This window comes from Salvelinus alpinus, chromosome 12, assembly GCF_045679555.1.
Source record: "Salvelinus alpinus chromosome 12, SLU_Salpinus.1, whole genome shotgun sequence".
NCBI lineage: Eukaryota > Metazoa > Chordata > Actinopteri > Salmoniformes > Salmonidae > Salvelinus > Salvelinus alpinus.
The window spans coordinates 49343130-49368158 of NC_092097.1; the positions used below are offsets into that span (position 1 = coordinate 49343130).

Genomic DNA, 25029 nt, shown 5'->3' on the forward strand with positions numbered 1-25029 from the left:
CGTGTCTATGGAGAGGGGGAGATAGTGTGGGGGTGGTAGCAGCGTGTCTATGGAGAGGGGGAGATAGTGTGGGGGTGGTAGCAGCGTGTCTATGGAGAGGGGGAGATAGTGTGGGAGTGGTAGCAGCGTGTGTGTGGAGAGGGGGAGATAGTGTGGGGGTGGTAGCAGCGTGTGTGTGGAGAGGGGGAGATAGTGTGGGGGTGGTAGCAGCGTGTGTGTGGAGAGGGGGAGATAGTGTGGGGGTGGTAGCAGCGTGTGTGTGGAGAGGGGGAGACAGTGTGGGGGTGGTAGCAGCGTGTGTGTGGAGAGGGGGAGATAGTGTGGGGGTGGTTGCAGCGTGTGTGTGGAGAGGGGGAGACAGTGTGGGGGTGGTAGCAGCGTGTGTGTGGAGAGGGGGAGATAGTGTGGGGGTGGTAGCAGCGTGTCTATGGAGAGGGGGAGATAGTGTGGGGGTGGTAGCAGCGTGTGTGTGGAGAGGGGGAGATAGTGTGGGGGTGGTAGCAGCGTGTGTGTGGAGAGGGGGAGACAGTGTGGGGGTGGTAGCAGCGTGTGTGTGGAGAGGGGGAGACAGTGTGGGGGTGGTAGCAGCGTGTGTGTGGAGAGGGGGAGATAGTGTGGGGGTGGTAGCAGCGTGTGTGTGGAGAGGGGGAGACAGTGTGGGGGTGGTAGAAGCGTGTGTGTGGAGAGGGGGAGACAGTGTGGGGGTGGTAGCAGCGTGTGTGTGGAGAGGGGGAGACAGTGTGGGGGTGGTAGAAGCGTGTGTGTGGAGAGGGGAGACAGTGTGGGGGTGGTAGCAGTGTGTGTGTGGTAGCAGCGTGTGTGTGGTAGCAGCGTGTGTGTGGAGAGGGGGAGACAGTGTGTGTACCGGGTGGAACTATGAACCCACCACTACCATCCCAGATAGTGCCACTAATGCATTATTCAGAAGCTTCAAATGTGAAACTTTGGGCAGTTTTGTCCCAGCGGGCGTATAGGGGGTAAGGGCTTTTCTATCTTATAAAATGATCGTACTACCACTTGTAACCGCTAGCAAACATGTGATTTGCATGGGCAGTGGAACTCTCTAATCAATACATGGCTCTAGGAAGTGTGTTGCAGTTTACTAATTTTACAAAATGTGTACCATCACTGAGCATTATTTGGTGTAAACTCACAATATTTAGGGAATGATTTTTATGTGCCTGAATCCAGACAGACACAAATAAATCAGTGTCAGACGAAAGTAATCAGTGATTACTTTCGTCAGTAAAGCAAACACACTTTTGATTTATTTACCTAACCTGAAAATAGATAGGCTACTCATATCAAACATATATCAAATGTATTTATAAAGCCCTTTTTACATCAGCAGATGTCACAAAGTGCTATACAGACACTCAGCCTAAAACCCCAAACAGCAAGCAATGCAGATGTAGAAGCTGCTATTTACCATATACTCACTTTTTATGACACCTAGACACCGGAAAGCACCTTTATTCTTGGCCTCCTTTTTTTTAGCCTCCATTAACAGTTACAGATGTAAATACCAGTAAAGTGAGACAAGCAAATCATCAATTTTCAGTCTTTTGCTCTGTGACAAAGGCCAAATGTCTTCCACAAAAGCTAAATTCCCAAGGAAACACTGAGCCTGGTGATAATCGTAGGAAATTCATGACATCCTACAATGACAAAAAACGCTAAATCATGTTATTTTGTTGATGCTTTCAACACCATTATAGCACTTACGAGCATTGGCCGAATGCCAAGGCACTTCAGAGAGATTCACAGAATCTTGGTAAAATGGTCTAAATGCTACTAGTGAATTTTACGTTTGCACCATTACATTCCTACATTACAATTATGTTATGACTGAAAATTCATCACGTTGTAAAAACTATGGGGGGGTATCAATGTAAATTGAGTATGACCAATTATGTGTTGTATTTGTTTATATGTCAATGAAACTTAAATAAATGTTGTTGTTTTTTAAAGTAATATAAAAAAATAGGACAGACTTGAAAATGTTGATTTCAAAACATACACATTTGAGGAATCACCCACAACTTATAGAAAATGTTAACTTGAACAACTGCAAGTAGGGGCGTACTGCTGGAAACCATTTCAAATTCAGGATCATACAGTACACTACACAGTATCAGTTGAAACGGTTTTGGAGCCAAACTGACCGTTCTTGGTACCCGAGTCACTTTAAAGAAATACACTGAGTCCCATCACCAAATCTCATTTTAGGGACACTCATTGTTAATGATCACTTTCAGTCTGCCTCTATGTTGCCAAGTCCTTTAGGCAACACCAGATAAGAACAGATCTTCAACCATCTTCTATCCACAGTAAATAAAAGAACATTGAAAAGTTATTAAACCATCTTGGAACACAGTAAATGCCATTGAAATAGACTATTGCCCAGTTTCAAATCGACCCCTCACCTTTACACCCAAAGCACGTATGTAGATTTGAAAGTATTGGATAGATATAAGCAAGCTAGTAATAATGTAGCTCCATTTTGGTCTTCGATTTGCTAGAGCTAAACTACATTGTCTCCACCATATTGTTTTGCCTATCCAATCCTTCTAGATCAATTACCTAGAGGCCTGGTGGGCTATAGAGATTTGGTTAAAAGGTTATGGTTACGTTACGGTTCAGGGTTATTCGTTGGCATGTCAGTCACGTCCCTTTTAGTCACACCCTATCTGTGTCAGTTTCCGCCAAACAACCCAGAAGCGATAGTCACCACAACCTCCTGGCAGACGAGCCTGGTTCCTGGGGCAGCAGGTGTTCGACTGTAACCCGGAGAGCGTGAATGAGCCACCCACCCACCCCCTGGTCCCGGGCCAAAGACATAGGAGCAGGTGTGGAGCAGAGTGGAGCACTGCAGATGAACTAAGGAACACACGGAGCCCAGATCAATTAAACAGCCTAATAGTCCGGGATTCATAAAGCCTCTCTCGTTTGTAACCCCTATTTGTCATCTTTACAACCCCTTCCTTCCATCCATCTCCCCCTCCTCCCTCGGCTGAGGTTTATACCCAGGGTCGGTAAACAGTAATGAATGACCCAAAACGGTGGACTGCTTCATATTAACAATTTATCTGAGGGTTGGGGGGTACCTAGAATCAGCTAAGAGGCTGCCCCAAGAGCCCCCAGATATGCATTCAGTGGAGGTTCACATATCACCATAAATCCATAACGTATTCAGTTGGGAGATCTGGGTTACTAGCGCATAAACCCTGTAATGTACATACTGCTTACAACAGACCTGGTCTATATGAGATTATAAACTGAGTGGTTTGAGTCCTGAATGCTGATTGGCTGACAGCCGTGGTATATCAGTCCGTATACCACGGGTATGGCAAAACATTTGTTTTTAATGCTCTATTTACGTTTGTATACAGTTTATAATAGCAATAAGGCACCTCTGGGGTTTGTGGTATATGGCCAATATACCACGGCTAAGGGCTGTATCCAGGCACTCCACATTGTGAAAATCCCTTAGTCGTGGTATATTGGCCATATACCACACCCCTCATGCCTTATTGCTTAATTATAAACTGGGTGGTTCGAGCCCTGAATGCTGATTGGCTAAAAGCCGTGGTATATCAGACAATATGCCATGGGTATGACAAAACATTTATTTTTACTACTCTAATTATGTTGGTAACCAGTTTATAATAGCAATAAGGCACCTCGGGGTTTGTGATATATGGCCAATATACCACAGCTAATGGCTGTGTCCTAGCACTCTGTGTTGCGTCATGCATAAGAACAGCCCTTAGCTGTGGTATATTACCCAAATACCACACCCCCCGTGCCTTATTGCTTAAATATACCACGGCTGTCAGCCAATCAGCATTCAGGGCTCGATCCACCCAGTTTATAATGTCTGATATACCTTATTGGTTAAATATGATTATGACCAGGTTTAATAGATGTCATAGACAACATTCATTTGGGAGCACATGGCTCTAATAGACACAAATGTTTCACCCTCGTCCTATAGTGTTACCGTGGTGAAGGTCTAAAACCGATGCTCCGCCATGGTCAATATGGGTTCAAGGGCAATCCCTAGCGGCTTTCAGAGTCTGCTAATTCTTGTTGTGGATCAGAATCCTAATTGGATAATTACACTCATTGATTGGATGGTGAAAGAAAGAGGCCCTCCCCTCTCGCCCGGTTTCCCCAACCTATTAGATTCTAGCCTAGTAGTGAGAACTAGCAACCTCCCAAAACTCTCAAGAATTGAACTTGGACACTTCTGACCTCAAGCAAGGTCAGACAGTAATAACCAGGTGTAAAAAGTACAAGGCTAGCTAACCCCCCTGGTCACAAATCAGATTTATTGGGAGTAGGCAATATTTTATTCTGCTCCTCCCCCTTGGTAGTAGGCTGTATTCATTCTGGTCTAAATTAAGAGTAGTGCACTTTTCATGTAGCCTACTTTTGGCCAGCTAATAGCCTAACCACCGATCAAGAAACATTATGGACTAAATGTTCAAATCCTGTTGCTGCAGGATCATTTCGCTGTGACAATATAGGTTAAATTAAGATCCCACACCTGTACAAGTAGATAAACCGCAAATAAAACATTGTTTTAATTTTTTTAAATTAAAAACTACAAAAAAAATAGTTAAACTATTAGTTTGTGGAAAAAATAGTTAAACTATTAGTTTGTGGATATATCTTTGTCATTTACCCGAAGGAAAATGCAAAACATTGCGAATTAGGTTAAAACCATCGTCAGTCTGAATGACCAACTCTAGAGGGGTTGAGACCAGACCTCTCCTTAGAATGCAGTACTTTTCTGAAGGATATGCAAGCACATTCATGGAACAATGGAATACAGATTATCAAAGGATTCAATCACTGACTTATTGATTTCTAACTATCTGGAGTTATACAGCATAAGTTTGGCATAATGTACACTTGGCAAAAGAAAGGCAAAAATGTCATATGAACGTATAAAGAAAGGTATGACTGAATAGGCCTACATAAAACCTATAAAACCTCTAATGTATGCTATAGAAGACCCACACGGTAAGCCATATGATACAACCTAACTAATAAAAAATTGTCGTCACTGTTTTGGGTGAAATTTCCAACAAAGAACCCCAGAAGGCAAATAACTGGAGATGTGCTGTTTTAAACATCAAATGTTCCATCACATTATAACTGGAGGTATATTGACGATGATGATAATAAATACAAAAATATTATTATTAGTAGTAGTAGTATTATTAACAACTAATTGAGCCTTAAACGTGAAGTGAATATGCCGCTTTGACAGGTAGCCTTGATGTGGATGCAATGTTCAGCCTAACGCACACGGCCAACTTCCATGCACACAGGAGTCTGCGCATCAAGTGTCAACTCTAGTCGTTTTCAGAATGTGTGAAACTCGGCCCCCCCCCCCCCCCCCCAACAATGCCAATTCATTATAATTTCTAAAGAATATCCCATATGCAGTGAACTGACAGTCGCTCCATACAGTGTTTTATTTCGTTCTCTCCCCTTACCCATCGTTGCGCAAATAAAAAATGTGCAGTGCGTGTCCCATTGAGTCCATCTGCATCGATTACATTGGGTTTGCAGTCAAAATAGTATCAATCTATTCAATAATCTAATCGCATAGGCTACTGCAGGACTCGGCTAATATACTATAGTGATGTGTTTTCAATAGCCTACCTCAATTCCTTAAGTAGCCTGGCATTAAGTTTTTATTTTTTAATTAGACTTTCATTCCCTGAACTCAGTGACCAATCATAGATCTCCAGACCAAATACACATATTGCGCAAACCATTATGCCTTTCTTTTTTAATTCAAATAATTAAAAATATCTTCTGACATAATTAGATTTAAAACAAGCTGCAAACAAGTTCACTGTGAACCGATGATTTACATAATGCCCGAGATGGACAGAACATTGCGTACGGTCAATAGTTATTTCCCTTGAGATATCTATCCGCCTTCATCAGTGTAGTGATGCAAAATGGCAACAAGTTCGATCTTCGATTTAGCCTAATTGCATCGTTAATCGCCCATCACTAATGAGAGCATATCCATGAGAACTGGCAAGGCATTCTCCCGTCGGTTGCCATACAAAACTCTCCAGTTTTCAATTCGAGTTCCTCTCATTTCCCTTGAACTACGACATTGAAGAGGGAAACGAGCGCGGAAAGAAGTCGCTCATACAGCCGGTTTATACATGTCCAAATAAATGCAAAAGTAGACTAAACAATATGCTCGTACCTTTTTACGTGGGAGAATGTCAAAGACTCGGGTAGCAAGTTGGAGAGACTGGTCCTGTCTATCCGACTTGCGTTTTTTCCAAAAGGTATGATCCTCTATGAGCAGCAGCAGCAGCAGCAGCAGCAGCAACGGCGGCGGATAGTCTGAAGCGCAGCTACGCTCATCCACCCTGCCACCACGCTTTTATTGGAGTCTTCTTTTTGACAGGACAGAAACACACTGCACGGTTAGGAAAGCCCCTTGTGGTGATGGAGAGAATTTATAAATGAAAGTGAGGGAGGGAGCGTTGAGAGTAGTGAGATTAAGCCTTGCTGCATTATATAAACCATTCACCCCCTTTTTTCACAACTGCCACCAGTTTGGAGCCAAAACATTTACAACAAAGACATATTGACCTAGTAAAATAAATAGTGTAAAAATATATATATATACAGTTCGGAAAGTATTTAGACCCCTTGACTTTTTCCATATTCTGTTACGTTACAGCCTTATTCTAAAATGGATTCAATTATTTTTTCCCCCTCATCAATCTACACACAATGGCAAAGCAAACACACACACACACACACAAACACATACAGTGGGGAGAACAAGTATTTGATACACTGCCGATTTTGCAGGTTTTCCTACTTACAAAGCATGTAGAGGTCTGTAATTTTTATCATAGGTACACTTCAACTGTGAGAGACGGAATCTAAAACAAAAATCCAGAAAATCACATTGTATGATTTTTAAATAATTAATTTGCATTTTATTGCATGACATAAGTATTTGATCACCTACCAACCAGTAAGAATTCCGGCTCTCACAGACCTGTTAGTTTTTCTTTAAGAAGCCCTCCTGTTCTCCACTCATTACCTGTATTAACTGCACCTGTTTGAACTCGTTACCTGTATGAAAGACACCTGTCCACACACTCAATCAAACAGATTCCAACCTCTCCACAATGGCCAAGACCAGAGAGCTGTGTAAGGACATCAGGGATAAAATTGTAGACCTGCACAAGGCTGGGATGGGCTACAGGACAATAGGCAAGCAGCTTGGTGAGAAGGAAACAACTGTTGGCGCAATTATTAGAAAATGGAAGAAGTTCAAGATGACGGTCAATCACCCTCGGTCTGGGGCTCCATGCAAGATTTCACCTCGTGGGGCATCAATGATCATGAGGAAGGTGAGGGATCAGCCCAGAACTACACGGCAGGACCTGGTCAATGACCTGAAGAGAGCTGGGACCACAGTCTCAAAGAAAACCATTAGTAACACACTACGCCGTCATGGATTAAAATCCTGCAGCGCACGCAAGGTCCCCCTGCTTAAGCCAGTGCATGTCCAGGCCTGTCTGAAGTTTGCCAATGACCATCTGGATGATCCAGAGGAGGAATGGGAGAAGGTCATGTGGTCTGATGAGACAAAAATAGAGCTTTTTGGTCTAACTCCACTCGCCGTGTTTGGAGGAAGAAGAAGTATGAGTACAACCCCAAGAACACCATCCCAACCGTGAAGCATGGAGGTGGAAACATCATTCTTTGGGGATGCTTTTCTGCAAAGGGGACAGGACGACTGCACCGTATTGAGGGGAGGATGGATGGGGCCATGTATCGCGAGATCTTGGCCAACAACCTCCTTCCCTCAGTAAGAGCATTGAAGATGGGTCGTGGCTGGGTCTTCCAGCATGACAACGACACGAAGCACACAGCCATGGCAACTAAGGAGTGGCTCCGTAAGAAGCATCTCAAGGTCCTGGAGTGGCCTAGCCAGTCTCCAGACCTGAACCCAATAGAAAATCTTTGGAGGGAGCTGAAAGTCCGTATTGCCCAGCGACAGCCCCGAAACCTGAAGGATCTGGAGAAGATCTGTAGGGAGGAGTGGGCCAAAATCCCTGCTGCAGTGTGTGCAAAACTAGTCAAGAACTACAGGAAACGTATGATCTCTGTAATTGCAAACAAAGGTTTCTGTACCAAATATTAAGTTCTGCTTTTCTGATGTATCAAATACTTATGTCATGCAATAAAATGCAAATTAATTACTTAAAAATCATACAATGTGATTTTCTGGATTTTTGTTTTAGATTCCGTCTCTCATAGTTGAAGTGTACCTATGATAAAAATTACAGACCTCTACATGCTTTGTAAGTAGGAAAACCTGCAAAATCGGCAGTGTATCAAATACTTGTTCTCCCCACTGTATATATTTTTATTGTATTAAAAATAAAACAAAAATCAAATTGAAATAACTATTCAGACCCTTTACTCAGTACTTTGTTGAAGCACCTTTGGCAGTGATTACAGCCTCGAGTCTTCTTGGGTATGACGCTACAAGCTTGGCACACCTGAATTTGGGTTTCTTCTCTGCAGATCCTCTTTAGTTCTGTCAAGTTGGATGGGGAGAGTCGCTGCACAGCTATTTTCAGGTCTCTCCTGAGATGTTCGATTGGGTTTAAGTTCGGGCTCTGGCTGGGCCACTCAAGGACATTCAGAGACTCGTCCCGAAGCCACTCCTGCGTTGTCTTGGCTGTGTGCTTAGGGTCTTTGTTCTGTTGGAAGGTGAATCTTCGTCCCAGTCTGAGGTCCTGAGCAGGCTTTCATCAAGGATCTCTCTGTACTTTGCTCCATTCAACTTTCTCTTGATCCTGACTAGTCTCCCAGTCTCTGCCGCTGAAAAACATCCCCACAGCATGATGCTGCCACCACCAAGCTTCACCGTAGGGATGGTGCCAGGATTCCTCCAGATGTGACGCTTGGCATTCAGGCCAAAGAGTTCAATCTTGGTAGGGCGGGCTGTCATGTGCCTTTTACTGAGGAACGGCTTCAGTCTGGACACTCTACCATAATGGCCTGATTGGTAGAGTGCTGCAGAGATGGTTGTCCTTCTGGAAGGTTCTCCCATCTCCACAGAGGAACTCTAGAGCTCTGTCAGAGTGACCATCAGGTTCTTGGTCACCTCCCTGACTAAGGCCCTTCTCCCCCGATTGCTCAGTTTGGCCTGGCGGCCAGATCTAGGAGGAGTTTTGGTCATTCCAAACTTCTTCCATTTAAGAATGATAGAGGCCACTGTGTTCTTGGGGACCTTCAATGCTGCAGACATTTTTTGGTACCCTTCCCCAGATCTGTGCTTCAACACAATCCTGTCTCATAGCTCTATGGACAATTCCTTTAACCTCATGGCTTGGTTATTGCTCTAACATGCACTGTCAACTGTGGGACCTTAAATAGACAGGTGTGTGTCTATCCAAATCATGTCCAATCAATTGAATTTACAACAGGTGAACTCCAATCAAGTTGTAGAAACATCAAGGATGATCAATGGAAAGAGGATGCACCTGAGCTCAATTTTGAGTCTCATTGCAAAGGGTCTGAATACTTATGTAAATAAGGTATCGTTTTTTTATTTTTATACATTTGCAAAGATTTCTTAAAAAAAACTGTTTTTGCTCCGTCATTATGGGGTATTGATTGATTGATTAATCCATTTGAAAATAATGCTGTAACGTAACAAAATGTTGGCAAAGCCAACGGGTCTGAATACTTTCCCGAATGCACTGTATAAAGGATTTTTAAAAATCAAAAAATGCAACATGTAACAATTTCAAATATTTGACTGAGTTACAGTTCATATAAAGAAATGAGGTAGGAGCGTGGATCAGAAAACCAGTCAGTGACCACCATTCCCTCATGCAGCGCAACACATCTCCTTCGCATAGACTTGATCAGGCTGTTGATTGTGGCTTGTGGAATGTTGTCCCACTCCTCTTCAATGGCTGTGTGAAGTTGCTGGATATTGCCGGGAACTGGAACACGCTGTCGTACACGTCAATCCAGAGCATCCCAAACATGCTCAATGGGTGACGTTTCTTGTAAGTATGCAGGCCATGGAAGAAATGGGACATTTTCCGCTTCCAAGAATTGTGTACAGATCCTTGCGACATGAGGCTGTGCATTATCATCCTGAAACATGAGGTGATGGCGGCGGATGAATGGCACGATGGGCCTCAGGATCTCGTCACGGTATCTCTGTGCATTCAATTGCCATCGACAAAATGCAATTGTGTTCGTTGTCCATAGCTTATGCCTGCCCATACCAGAACCCCACCACCACCATGGGGCACTCTGTTCACAACGTTGACATCAGCAAACCGCTCACCCACACAACGCCATACACGCTTTCTGCCATCTGCCTGGTACAGTGGAACCCTTGATTCATCTGTGAAGAGCACACTTCTCCAGCGTGTCAGTGGCCATCGAAGGTGAGCATTTGCCCACTGAAGTCAGTTATGACGCCAAACTGCAGTCAGGTCAAGACCCTGGTGAGGAAGACGAGCACACAGATGAGCTTCCCTGAGACAGTTTCTGACAGTTTGTGCAGTAATTCTTCGGTTGTGCAAACCAGCTGTCCGGGTGACTGGTCTCAGATGATCCCACAGGTGAAGAAGCTGGATGGGGAAGCCCTGGGCTGGCGTGGTTACACATGGTCTGCGGTTGTGAGGCCGATTGGCCATACTGCCAAATTCTTTAAAATGATGTTGGAGGCTGTTTATGGTAGAGAAATTAATATAAAAATATCTGGCAACAGCTCTGGTGGACATTCCTGCAGTCAGCATAACAATTGACCACTACCTCAACTTGAGACATCTGTGGCATTGTGTTGTGTGACAAAACGTAACATTTTAGTGGCCTTTTATTGTCCCCAGGCAAAGTGGACTTGTGAAATAAAAAAAAGTAAACCTTTGTTTAACCAGGTAAGCTAGTTGAGAACAAGTTCTCATTTACAACTGCGACCTGGCCAAGATAAAACAGAGCAAATGATCATCCTGTTCAATCAGCTTCTTGATATGCCACACCTGTCAGGTGGATGGATTATCTTGGCAAAGAAGAAATGCTCAATAACAGGGATGTAAACAAATTTGTGCAGAAAATTTGAGAGAAATAAGCTTTTTGTGCACGTGGAACATTTCTGGGATATTTTTTATCCGCTCCAGAAACATGGGACACTTTTCATGTTGTGTTTATTTTTTTGAAAAAAACAAACAAATTAAGTTATTCAAGTATAAATTACAAAAATTACAGAAGATTCCAGTAACTTTGGTAAATTAGCCTACCGGTAGATTTGTAAACCCTAATCATGGTGTGATAGATGACAGATGGCATATTGTAAATGGCATCTTCAGTTACATTAGCCTACAGGTATGTGGATCTCATATTGATAGTGATAATGAGGCTTTCCTTTATAGGCAGGGGATGGTAGCTTGTTATACTAGCTTAGTCTAGACTAGTTCCTGACTAAGGAAATAGCTATTGAATATTATTATGTTTTCCTCAGTGAGGTGTTGAAACAGTGGCAGTGCCAATCCCTCATGCTTGTAATGAGAACCAAACAGTAGCAACATAAATTCCCCAGCTATAGTGGAGACAAACAACAAGGGGATCAATAATGGCATAAGACATAAGACATCATAACATAAGACAAATAAAAGGTCTTTAACAGGGCACTGTAATCCGTTGATTGCCAAACCACTATTGACTAACCCTCATAATACTGGATACCGGTGGTCAGATTGATATTCAGGCCAAATAGGGGTATAGTCTACTACGGTCTACAATATGTTACCATAGTGAGTACTGTAGTTACTGTTGTAGATTACGGGTGTGTTCAATTATGAGCGTGTTCTGTCCTTCGTAGTGTTCCTCTCTCAGAGCGTTCAGAGCGCACACTGGACGCTCTGGTCGAGGAGTAGGGTTGATCTGAGCATTCTGACCTCACAACAGCAGTCAAGCATACAAGCTAACTGGATAATGTTGGCTAGCTACTTCCAGACAAATGAGAGAACACCTCATTCTGACCATTTTACTTATCCAGAGCGTTGGTGACTGTACTGCTGCTGGCAACAATTTAAATGTGTTTTTTTGTCAACGTTTGGCTGAGCATTCTTAAATCCATCAGGTATTCTGCGCTCTGGGAGTAGATGGCCAGAGTGAATTTATGAATGCTCCTGTATGTGGAAGATTGCATGTGTAGCGGTTGGCTAAATGCTCAGCTACTGCCTTTGTGTACTGCTTGTAGTGTACTGAGGTAGGGTCACCCCACATTTAGAAACGCATTGGCTTTTCTGAATCAGTGGTATTGACAGTGCTTCCTGAGTACATTGTGTTACAGTGCAGAAGGTCTTGAGTTTGCGCCCGGTAGTGGAGAACTTTCCACTCCATCACACACATACAGGGTTGGGCAGGTTGGATATATTTTAGTCAGGGAGTCCCATTGAGACCAATGTCTCTTTTTCAAGGGTCCCCTGCATGACATGACCAGCAGCAATTACACAAATAGATACTACAATAAAGGCAGGAGCACAGGAAACGCAAAGAAAAATACAAAAACACAATCATGAAACAACAAGAGGTCCTCTACCAACATGAAGCACAAAGCACCCATTCTTTTCAAAATTGCATTGAGATAATATCCCCTTATTTTGGTAGGAAGAATGTGAAACCGCAATAAACATAATCATTGTTATTTCTGGCTGTTCAGATAATTTTTTATAGCACTGTACATTATTGTCTTTGTATGTCAGTGTGTGTGAGCGTGCACGTGTGTCAACCGTCATTGTTTGATGGCAAGAGAAGAGGAACAATAAACCAGAGGCCACCTGGTCACAAAGCCCAATGTTATGTTAATGCATGTAAATACACTACAAAGCACAACAGTTGACGCTTTGTGGTAGCCTGGGTGCCAGTCTTCCAGCTAACATTACACTTCTTGTAGCCTCCTCCTTGTCAAAATGTAAGGAAAGAGAGTTTGCAAATGCTTCTCAAATAACCCCCACAGAAACCGTAAAAAAACAACAACATAAAACCCAGAGACAAAATGTCAATCTGGCATATAATGCCATTTTGGCCCTCTGGGTTTTATGTTTTTATTATTATTTTTATTAAAGGTTTGTGTTTTTTTTGTGTGTGTTTAAAAAATATATATATTTCCAAACTCTTTCTCTACGTTTTCCTTACAGGCTATTGCAATTAAGCTTTGAGTAACCTGTCGGGGAAATGCTTAAAAGATTTCATCGTGTTTATTTTGACAGCAAGCAACCTACTCCGTAAACAATTATGTCAAAACAACTACAGCAGGAGTTCATCTTTGTTCTTATACTTCTGCTGTTCTATTGCCTCCGTGACTGTTTTTCTGTAATACATTTCATAATGTCATAAATGTCATATGGAACTATTTAAATATAAAGCCACATAAGATTTGGATGGGGATAAACCATCTTCATACTAATGAGGAACATAGAGCAAAGGAACCACCAGTAGAGAGAGCACAAACTATTTTTATTTTCATTTTTATTCTTATTTCACCTTTATTTAACCAGGTAGGCTTGTTGAGAACACGTTCTCATTTACAACTGCGACCTGGCCAAGATAAAGCAAAGCAGTTCGACACATACAACAACACAGAGTTACACATGGGATAAACAAAACATACAGTCAATAATACAGTAGAAAAAAATCTATATACAGGGTGTGCAAATGAGGTGATTTTAATATATATAAAAATAATGATTGTCATTGGAAAACAACATACATAGATCATTTTTGGTTTTTCATGCTTTGAAATATGTAGGGCTGGAACCACATAACAACATTATGGGTTTTTTATAAACTGAACAAAAACATAAAACGCAACATGTAAAGTGTTGGTCCCATGTTTCATGAGCTAAAACAAAAGATCCCCAAAATGCACAAAAAGCTGATTTCTCAACAACAACAACAAAAAATCACTAATTTGTTTACATCCCTGTTAGTGAGCATTTATCCTTTGCCAGGTGTGGCCTATCAAAAAGCTGATTAAACAGCATAATAATTACACAGGTGCACCTTGTGCTGGGGACAATAAAATGCCATTCTAAAAGGTGCACACAACACAATGCCACAGATGTCTCAAGTTTTGTGGGAGTGTGCAGTTGTAATACTGACTGCAGCAATGTCCACCAGAGCTGTTGGCAGAAAATTAAGCCGCCTCCAACGTCGTTTTAGAGAATTTGACAGTACGTCCAACCGGCCTCATAACCGCAGACCACGTGTATGGTGTTGTGTTGGCAAGTGGCTTGCTGATGTCAACATTGTGAACAGAGTGCCACATGATGGCGGTGGGGTTATGGTATGGGAGGGCGTAAGCTATGAACAACGAACATAATTACATTTTATTGATGGCAATTTGAATGCACAGAGATATGGTAACGTGATCCAGAGGCTCACTGTCGTGCCATTCATCCACTGCCATCACCTCATGTTTCAGCATGATAGTGCACGGTCCCATGTCACACGGATCTGTACACAATTCCTGGAAGATGAAAATGTTCCAGTTCTTCCATGGCCTGTATACTCAGCTGACATGTCACCCATTGAGCATGTTTGGGATGCTCTGGATCGATGTGTATGGCAGCGTGTTCCAGTTCCCGCCAATATCCAGCTACTTCGCCCAGCCATTGAAGAGGAGTGGGACAACATTCCACAGCCCACAATCAACAGCCTGATCAACTCAATGCAAAGGAGATGTGTCATGCTGCATGAGGCAAATGGTGGTCACACCAAATACTGATCCACTCTCACCTACCTCTTTTTTTAAGGTATCAGTGACCAACAGATGCATATTTGTATTCCCAGTCATGTGAAATCCATAGATTAGAGCCTAATTCATTTAAATTGACTGATTTCTTTGTATGAACTGTAATTCAGTCAAATCTTTGAAATTGTTGCGTTTATATTTTTGTTCTGTTTGAAAATGATGCCAAATCTCCACATAAGTTAGAATGAGGATGAAAACACAATTTCATTAAAAAAACACACAATAACTCTTAAAAATAAGTATTTGAGGACAGAACGTTCCTGGTAAGCCCCAAATACCCAAATTCAGATCAAAACATCAATGAAAAGAGGAAGGCACTGTCCCAATAGTACCGTGGGCTACACACAGTTATCTGCACATTGACAGATATCTGACGTATCAGTCTGTATCAGCCCTCTCTCAGTACACATCTTCACTGTGATTAGAAAGACATTAGATATCCCCTCAATCTGAGAAACCTCCCCAAGACTAAACCAGCATCTATCCTAAATGAGCTAGCTAGCAGCTCTAAAAAGGTTGCCCTGATCATCTCCTCTTATTTGATCTCATCAGCTCTGAGGCAGTGAGATCCTTTGAAAGGTTTCTGTTTTGTCACTGCAGCCCTTCAAAGTGTCATTCACCTAAACAATGAAATGTTAAAACCTCGAAACCTCAACACCTGAGTTTGAGGTTTTGGAAAGAAAAAGCCAATACTGCAAAGTATTAACGTTTTCCTTTGCAGACCCTTAAAGCCGGCATTTACACACATGAGTAGAAGAAGTTTAGAGGGGAAAAAACACTGCGAAGCATGAAAGCGTTCCTGTTTTTTTCTGATTCATTTGGTTGTCAGCAAAGATCATCATTTACCTAAACACTGAAATGTAACACCTAAGTTGTCGAGGGTTTCAGGAAAGAAAACGCCACACGAGTGCGACGTACAGTATGAAAGTGCCTCAGATTTTCTTTCTTCACTAATGTGGATGTGACTTAAGTTTAGGGAAAGCAAAGAGTCTGACTCATTTCCAAATGGTCCAGGAGGCTAAAAATAGACTCATCTTTAGAAGATTCATCTTTCTTTACTCCTGGAAGAAAGAAGGGAGGAAATCCAGTTATTTTTTAAAAGATAGTTTCTTTAAATCACGTAATATTACCACTGCATTATATGGATTGGTTCTGGGTCATGTATTGCATCCCAGTCTAATCTTCAGGCAGAAATGTAATAGGTGTGAAAATATGACATCATTCTATAAGAATATATGAGAAGAAGAAAATAGTATGGTCCCTCGCCCTGCTGTTAACATATTCACATCACATCACATCTTTGTTGTTGTTTCTGAGCATGAGGATTGAGACATGAGTAAATAGCATGCCACGATATGCAGTACGGTAGTTGACAAAGGTCAGGAAATGACTATTTAAATGTGTTTATATGTTGTAATCAATTAATGACGTGGGCTCTCATCCACTCAGGATGAAAATGTGTAGGTTCTTATGACTATAGGGTCATGGTGCTCATGAAGTATGCACTCTGTTGATGCCCAATGTCAAATTACTATGTGGAGAGAATATTTAGGAGGCTCTAGTCAAGGACTGGTAAGCACATTTCTTTGAGGAGATGCCGCAAAATAATCCCCAAAGTGTTATCGGCTGTTAGGGAAATGGGTTTGTGGCTTTGGAGGGGGAAAAAACAGAGTAAAAGCAATCAAGGCTTTAAATAAAAAGGCATATTGAAAGTGTTTCATGTGAGGGCAAAGTCACATCTACTGTAGCTAGCGTTCAGGTTCATTTCTGAATAATTACTCTAGTGCTCAATGGCATTGCTCTCCCATGGCAACAGCCTGTTTATCTGCTATTGCTACTGTAACAAGCCCCCTACTGTAACAAGCCCCCTACTGTAACAAGCCCCCTACTGTAACAAGCCCCCTACTGTAACAAGCCCCCTACTGTAACAAGCCCCCTACTGTAACAAGCCCCCTACTGTAACAAGCCCCCTACTCCTAAGCAACTTCTCACCTAGTAAGCCATGGTTGAAAGGAGAATTGCTTAAGTACTGTGAAATAAAAGGTTACGATTGCTTTTAAAATGCCTGTTGCTATAATGTGTTTATACAACCTGAAGTTACAAAGGGAACAGAGAACCATAATGTCCTTAAACACACCAATTTAACAGCATCGGTTTCGGGCCGATTACAACTCACATGGGGAAGAGACGTTTTCCCATTTACTTTAATCAATTTATGCCCATTGACATCACTGAGGGGGCCGAGACTCTCAAGAGCGTCCACCGTGGTGAATTGAAAAGTGTGGAAGGCCGAGATTACAGCGGTGAAGAAGTTTGATTTGACACAAGGTCAGAGGGAGCGCTGATTGACGAGTCTGATTACTGACTGTGCCACACAGGGCCGGGCTTTGGCAGAAGCTCCCACTGCCGGGCGTTTCAACCGACAATCTCTCATTCACAACATCGCCGCCACTCGACAAGCTGACACAAGCGGGAGCCCTGATAGATGGACCGGGTCGAGAGATGGAGAGATTTTTAAAAATGTACGGCAGCAGGCACCGACTTAAACAGCAGCCAGGAGGGGGGCTACACAGACACTGAAAAGGCCTATATGTCCTTTCAATTTCCCATTAGACATTGGGACAGTTAGAGCAACGTGTTCAATGATAGATAGAGGAATTCCTCGAAAGTAGCATTTTTACACTAATTGGTCAACCACTCAAGCTACTTTTCCAGACAAGTTCATGTTAAACACTACAATCAGAAGAACAGACGTATTCCATCGTATCTCAGTGAGATGGTCACTACATGGCCCTGGCCAGCACCACACATGCCTAAGAGCATTATTAAGAAATGGTATGAGGGAAAGATCGTGAATTCAGCCAGGACACCGGGGTTAACAACCTCTACTCTTACGCTAAGTGCCATGGGATCTTTAGTGCCCACAGAGAGTCAGGACACCCGTTTAACATCCCATCTGAAAGACAGCACCCTACACAGGGCAATGTCCCCAATCACTGCCCTTGGGATACTTTTTTTTGTGTTGACCCTCCAACACAATCTCCAGCAGCATCTGGTCTCCCATCCTGGGACCAACCCTGCTTAGCTTCAGAGGCGAGCCAGCAGTGGGATGCAGGGTGGTGTGCTGCTGGCCAAATGTATACTATAAGATAATCATGCATATAAAGACTATTTCAGCACATAGATCACATTTTCAGTAGGCTTGGTATGTGCTGCTAACAAACAATTAGCCTTGCGAGAAAAGGCGCACATAAATTGCTTCCCTCCCAACAACACACTCAAAATGGGGCTACTTACATGTTGTAATGATGCACACAGTATCACAGTAAACTTTTGTAGCTAGCTCTGCTCACATCTGTCCGTTTCCCTCACATTATCAAATTAGCCACGCCCAGTAGGCGCACACCAGCTGGCTGATTGGAGGACAAACGGGAGCAGTGATTGGTTTGTAGTCGGGCCAATCAGGGTAGCTGTAAGGATGAGTGAGCCATATGATTGGGTTAGGATTAGGGTTAGATGATTTGGTGGCTATGATATGCAGATTGTGAATACGTGTTTCCAGGTTTTCGATGCCATTCCTTTTACGCCATTCCAGCCATTATTATGAGCCGTCCTCCCATCAGCAGCTTCCACTTATCCAGAAAGGCAGAGTTATCACTCCTCAAACGTCAGGGTTTTTAGCTAAGCTGACGTCTTTATTTGTCAGACATAATGTAGAATGATAGGATAATAAAAAACTGCATACATAATGTTACACACAGCACTTGAAACCTACTAATCCCTCCGTTGAGTCTCTTGGCCACAGTAGTCGTTAGCATGACGAAGAGGAGGACATGGCCAAGATTTGAATATCGAAGGACAGTAGTCTGTATGAAGTTACATACATATACATAGCACCCTAACCTGTCTTCTATAAAGAGCTTTAAACACTTGCTCAGAATATAGACGGCAAAACTGTAATCTATGCACTAAGCATGTTAAGTATGCCATGGAGCACTAGTAGTGCTGGAAGAGAAGAAACATGGGTTCAAATAGTATTTGAAATCTTTCATATACTTTGAGTGTTTACTTAAGCCTGTCTTGAGTGCCAGATAGACGGGTTTTGGTCTTTTGAGGCTAATTGGTTCCATTGAGCCCGGCAAGGTCAATCAGTATTTTTAAGATTTCAAATGCGATTTGAACCCAGGTCTGGAAGAGAGTCGTACCACATGACACGTTCAGTTGCCCATATCAAGTTAAGGAACATCTCACGGAGCTTCAGTGTAGCCATAATAATTACAGATGTAGTATTACTTTGATACTTATTCATGCGAGAGAACCACCCTTGTGTCCTAGGATTGTCATAATGACGTGGGACTTTTACAGCGGCAAAAACATTTAAACGCAAATAAATGGCTTCAATGGCATTTGTACATTTCTTTCTAATTGATACCCAGCAGAACACCACTGAAGGACACATTGTAGGGCATTCATTCAAGTTGTAAGTAACAGTTCAGTGTGCCATTAAAGTTGTCTGTGACGCTATTACCGGGCTGTTCATAAAACCCACATGTTATGACATTTATGCTGATAGCTGTATGAGAAAATGCTGACTTTAAGGAATATTTGTTTAGTCAACACATGGAACATGTACAATATATAAATGTGGTCATTAAATCTCTCTCGCATGTCTGGATGGGGATGGATGTTACTACTGTATGTAAAATAGAAGACGACAAAGGAGGCAGATGGGCATAGAGGGATAGTTCGTTTTCATGTTAAGAACCTTTAGAGGAGATAGAGGGATAGTTAAGTTTTCATGTTAAGAACCTTTAGAGGGCATAGAGGGATAGTTAAGTTTTCATGTTAAGAACCTTTAGAGGGGATAGAGGGATAGTTCGTTTTCATGTTAAGAACCTTTAGAGGGCATAGAGGGATAGTTAAGTTTTCATGTTAAGAACCTTTAGAGGGGATACAGGGATAGTTAAGTTTTCATGTTAAGAACCTTTAGAGGGCATAGAGGGATAGTTAAGTTTTCATGTTAAGAACCTTTAGAGGGGATAGAGGGATAGTTAAGTTTTCATGTTAAGAACCTTTAGAGGGGATACAGGGATAGTTACGGTTTCATGTTAAGAACCTTTAGAGGGGATACAGGGATAGTTCGTTTTCATGTTAAGAACCTTTAGAGGGGATACAGGGATAGTTAAGTTTTCATGTTATGTTAGAACCTTTAGAGGGGATACAGGGATAGTTAAGTTTTCATGTTAAGAACCTTTAGAGGGGATACAGGGATAGTTACATTTTCATGTTAAGAACCTTTAGAGGGGATACAGGGATAGTTGTCATGTTAGACCTTAGAGGGATAAGGGATAGTTAAGTTTTCATGTTAAGAACCTTTAGAGGGGATAGAGGGATAGTTAAGTTTTCATGTTAAGAACCTTTAGAGGGGATACAGGGATAGTTAAGTTTTCATGTTAAGAACCTTTGAGGGGATACAGGGTGTTCGTTTCATGTTAAGAACCTTAGAGGGATAAGGGATAGTTAAGATTTTCATGTTAAGAACCTTTAGAGGGCATAGAGGGATAGTTAAGTTTTCATGTTAAGAACCTTTAGAGGGGATAGAGGGATAGTTAAGTTTTCATGTTAAGAACCTTTAGAGGGGATACAGGGATAGTTACGGTTTCATGTTAAGAACCTTTAGAGGGGATACAGGGATAGTTCGTTTTCATGTTAAGAACCTTTAGAGGGGATACAGGGATAGTTAAGTTTTCATGTTAAGAACCTTTAGAGGGGATACAGGGATAGTTAAGTTTTCATGTTAAGAACCTTTAGAGGGGATACAGGGATAGTTACATTTTCATGTTAAGAACCTTTAGAGGGCATAGAGGGATAGTTAAGTTTTCATGTTAAGAACCTTTAGAGGGGATAGAGGGATAGTTAAGTTTTCATGTTAAGAACCTTTAGAGGGGATACAGGGATAGTTAAGTTTTCATGTTAAGAACCTTTAGAGGGGATACAGGGATAGTTACGTTTTCATGTTAAGAACCTTTAGAGGGGATACAGGGATAGTTCGTTTTCATGTTAAGAACCTTTAGAGGGGATACAGGGATAGTTACGTTTTCATGTTAAGAACCTTTAGAGGGGATACAGGGATAGTTCGTTTTCATGTTAAGAACCTTTAGAGGGCATAGAGGGATAGTTAAGTTTTCATGTTAAGAACCTTTAGAGGGGATACAGGGATAGTTCGTTTTCATGTTAAGAACCTTTAGAGGGGATACAGGGATAGTTAAGTTTTCATGTTAAGAACCTTTAGAGGGGATACAGGGATAGTTACGTTTTCATGTTAAGAACCTTTAGAGGGGATACAGGGATAGTTACGTTTTCATGTTAAGAACCTTTAGAGGGGATACAGGGATAGTTACGTTTTCATGTTAAGAACCTTTAGAGGGGATAGAGGGATAGTTAAGTTTTCATGTTAAGAACCTTTAGAGGGGATACAGGGATAGTTCGTTTTCATGTTAAGAACCTTTAGAGGGCATAGAGGGATAGTTAAGTTTTCATGTTAAGAACCTTTAGAGGGGATACAGGGATAGTTCGTTTTCATGTTAAGAACCTTTAGAGGGGATACAGGGATAGTTAAGTTTTCATGTTAAGAACCTTTAGAGGGGATACAGGGATAGTTAAGTTTTCATGTTAAGAACCTTTAGAGGGGATACAGGGATAGTTACATTTTCATGTTAAGAACCTTTAGAGGGGATACAGGGATAGTTACATTTTCATGTTAAGAACCTTTAGAGGGCATAGAGGGATAGTTAAGTTTTCATGTTAAGAACCTTTAGAGGGGATAGAGGGATAGTTAAGTTTTCATGTTAAGAACCTTTAGAGGGGATACAGGGATAGTTACGTTTTCATGTTAAGAACCTTTAGAGGGGATACAGGGATAGTTCGTTTTCATGTTAAGAACCTTTAGAGGGGATACAGGGATAGTTACGTTTTCATGTTAAGAACCTTTAGAGGGGATAGAGGGATAGTTAAGTTTTCATGTTAAGAACCTTTAGAGGGGATACAGGGATAGTTAAGTTTTCATGTTAAGAACCTTTAGAGGGCATAGAGGGATAGTTAAGTTTTCATGTTAAGAACCTTTAGAGGGGATAGAGGGATAGTTAAGTTTTCATGTTAAGAACCTTTAGAGGGGATACAGGGATAGTTACGGTTTCATGTTAAGAACCTTTAGAGGGGATACAGGGATAGTTCGTTTTCATGTTAAGAACCTTTAGAGGGGATACAGGGATAGTTAAGTTTTCATGTTAAGAACCTTTAGAGGGGATACAGGGATAGTTACGTTTTCATGTTAAGAACCTTTAGAGGGGATACAGGGATAGTTCGTTTTCATGTTAAGAACCTTTAGAGGGCATAGAGGGATAGTTAAGTTTTCATGTTAAGAACCTTTAGAGGGGATAGAGGGATAGTTAAGTTTTCATGTTAAGAACCTTTAGAGGGGATACAGGGATAGTTAAGTTTTCATGTTAAGAACCTTTAGAGGGGATACAGGGATAGTTACGTTTTCATGTTAAGAACCTTTAGAGGGGATACAGGGATAGTTCGTTTTCATGTTAAGAACCTTTAGAGGGGATACAGGGATAGTTACGTTTTCATGTTAAGAACCTTTAGAGGGGATACAGGGATAGTTACGTTTTCATGTTAAGAACCTTTAGAGGGGATAGAGGGATAGTTAAGTTTTCATGTTAAGAACCTTTAGAGGGGATACAGGGATAGTTCGTTTTCATGTTAAGAACCTTTAGAGGGCATAGAGGGATAGTTAAGTTTTCATGTTAAGAACCTTTAGAGGGGATACAGGGATAGTTCGTTTTCATGTTAAGAACCTTTAGAGGGGATACAGGGATAGTTAAGTTTTCATGTTAAGAACCTTTAGAGGGGATACAGGGATAGTTACGTTTTCATGTTAAGAACCTTTAGAGGGGATACAGGGATAGTTACGTTTTCATGTTAAGAACCTTTAGAGGGGATACAGGGATAGTTACGTTTTCATGTTAAGAACCTTTAGAGGGGATAGAGGGATAGTTAAGTTTTCATGTTAAGAACCTTTAGAGGGGATACAGGGATAGTTCGTTTTCATGTTAAGAACCTTTAGAGGGCATAGAGGGATAGTTAAGTTTTCATGTTAAGAACCTTTAGAGGGGATACAGGGATAGTTCGTTTTCATGTTAAGAACCTTTAGAGGGGATACAGGGATAGTTAAGTTTTCATGTTAAGAACCTTTAGAGGGGATACAGGGATAGTTAAGTTTTCATGTTAAGAACCTTTAGAGGGGATACAGGGATAGTTACATTTTCATGTTAAGAACCTTTAGAGGGGATACAGGGATAGTTAAGTTTTCATGTTAAGAACCTTTAGAGGGGATACAGGGATAGTTCGTTTTCATGTTAAGAACCTTTAGAGGGCATAGAGGGATAGTTAAGTTTTCATGTTAAGAACCTTTAGAGGGGATACAGGGATAGTTCGTTTTCATGTTAAGAACCTTTAGAGGGCATAGAGGGATAGTTAAGTTTTCATGTTAAGAACCTTTAGAGGGGATACAGGGATAGTTACGTTTTCATGTTAAGAACCTTTAGAGGGGATACAGGGATAGTTCGTTTTCATGTTAAGAACCTTTAGAGGGGATACAGGGATAGTTACGTTTTCATGTTAAGAACCTTTAGAGGGGATACAGGGATAGTTACGTTTTCATGTTAAGAACCTTTAGAGGGGATACAGGGATAGTTACGTTTTCATGTTAAGAACCTTTAGAGGGGATACAGGGATAGTTCGTTTTCATGTTAAGAACCTTTAGAGGGCATAGAGGGATAGTTAAGTTTTCATGTTAAGAACCTTTAGAGGGGATACAGGGATAGTTCGTTTTCATGTTAAGAACCTTTAGAGGGGATACAGGGATAGTTAAGTTTTCATGTTAAGAACCTTTAGAGGGGATACAGGGATAGTTACGTTTTCATGTTAAGAACCTTTAGAGGGGATACAGGGATAGTTACGTTTTCATGTTAAGAACCTTTAGAGGGGATACAGGGATAGTTACGTTTTCATGTTAAGAACCTTTAGAGGGGATAGAGGGATAGTTAAGTTTTCATGTTAAGAACCTTTAGAGGGGATACAGGGATAGTTCGTTTTCATGTTAAGAACCTTTAGAGGGCATAGAGGGATAGTTAAGTTTTCATGTTAAGAACCTTTAGAGGGGATACAGGGATAGTTCGTTTTCATGTTAAGAACCTTTAGAGGGGATACAGGGATAGTTAAGTTTTCATGTTAAGAACCTTTAGAGGGGATACAGGGATAGTTAAGTTTTCATGTTAAGAACCTTTAGAGGGGATACAGGGATAGTTACATTTTCATGTTAAGAACCTTTAGAGGGGATACAGGGATAGTTAAGTTTTCATGTTAAGAACCTTTAGAGGGGATACAGGGATAGTTCGTTTTCATGTTAAGAACCTTTAGAGGGCATAGAGGGATAGTTAAGTTTTCATGTTAAGAACCTTTAGAGGGGATACAGGGATAGTTCGTTTTCATGTTAAGAACCTTTAGAGGGCATAGAGGGATAGTTAAGTTTTCATGTTAAGAACCTTTAGAGGGGATACAGGGATAGTTACGTTTTCATGTTAAGAACCTTTAGAGGGGATACAGGGATAGTTCGTTTTCATGTTAAGAACCTTTAGAGGGGATACAGGGATAGTTACGTTTTCATGTTAAGAACCTTTAGAGGGGATACAGGGATAGTTACGTTTTCATGTTAAGAACCTTTAGAGGGGATAGAGGGATAGTTAAGTTTTCATGTTAAGAACCTTTAGAGGGGATACAGGGATAGTTCGTTTTCATGTTAAGAACCTTTAGAGGGCATAGAGGGATAGTTAAGTTTTCATGTTAAGAACCTTTAGAGGGGATACAGGGATAGTTCGTTTTCATGTTAAGAACCTTTAGAGGGGATACAGGGATAGTTAAGTTTTCATGTTAAGAACCTTTAGAGGGGATACAGGGATAGTTACATTTTCATGTTAAGAACCTTTAGAGGGGATACAGGGATAGTTAAGTTTTCATGTTAAGAACCTTTAGAGGGGATAGAGGGATAGTTAAGTTTTCATGTTAAGAACCTTTAGAGGGCATAGAGGGATAGTTACGTTTTCATG

At 41.4% G+C, this 25029-nt stretch overlaps 1 protein-coding gene across 1 annotated transcript in view; it reads right to left on the bottom strand.

The window, feature by feature from the left end:
* LOC139535308 (cadherin-22-like) overlaps nt 1-6411 on the bottom strand; it is a 217532-nt gene extending 211121 nt beyond the window's left edge. Inside the window, exon 1 of the mRNA XM_071334614.1 lies at nt 6245-6411. The gene's annotated coding sequence lies outside the window, so the exon portion shown is untranslated. The remainder of the gene's footprint in view (nt 1-6244) is intronic.
* Nucleotides 6412-25029: the final 18618 nt, after the last annotated feature.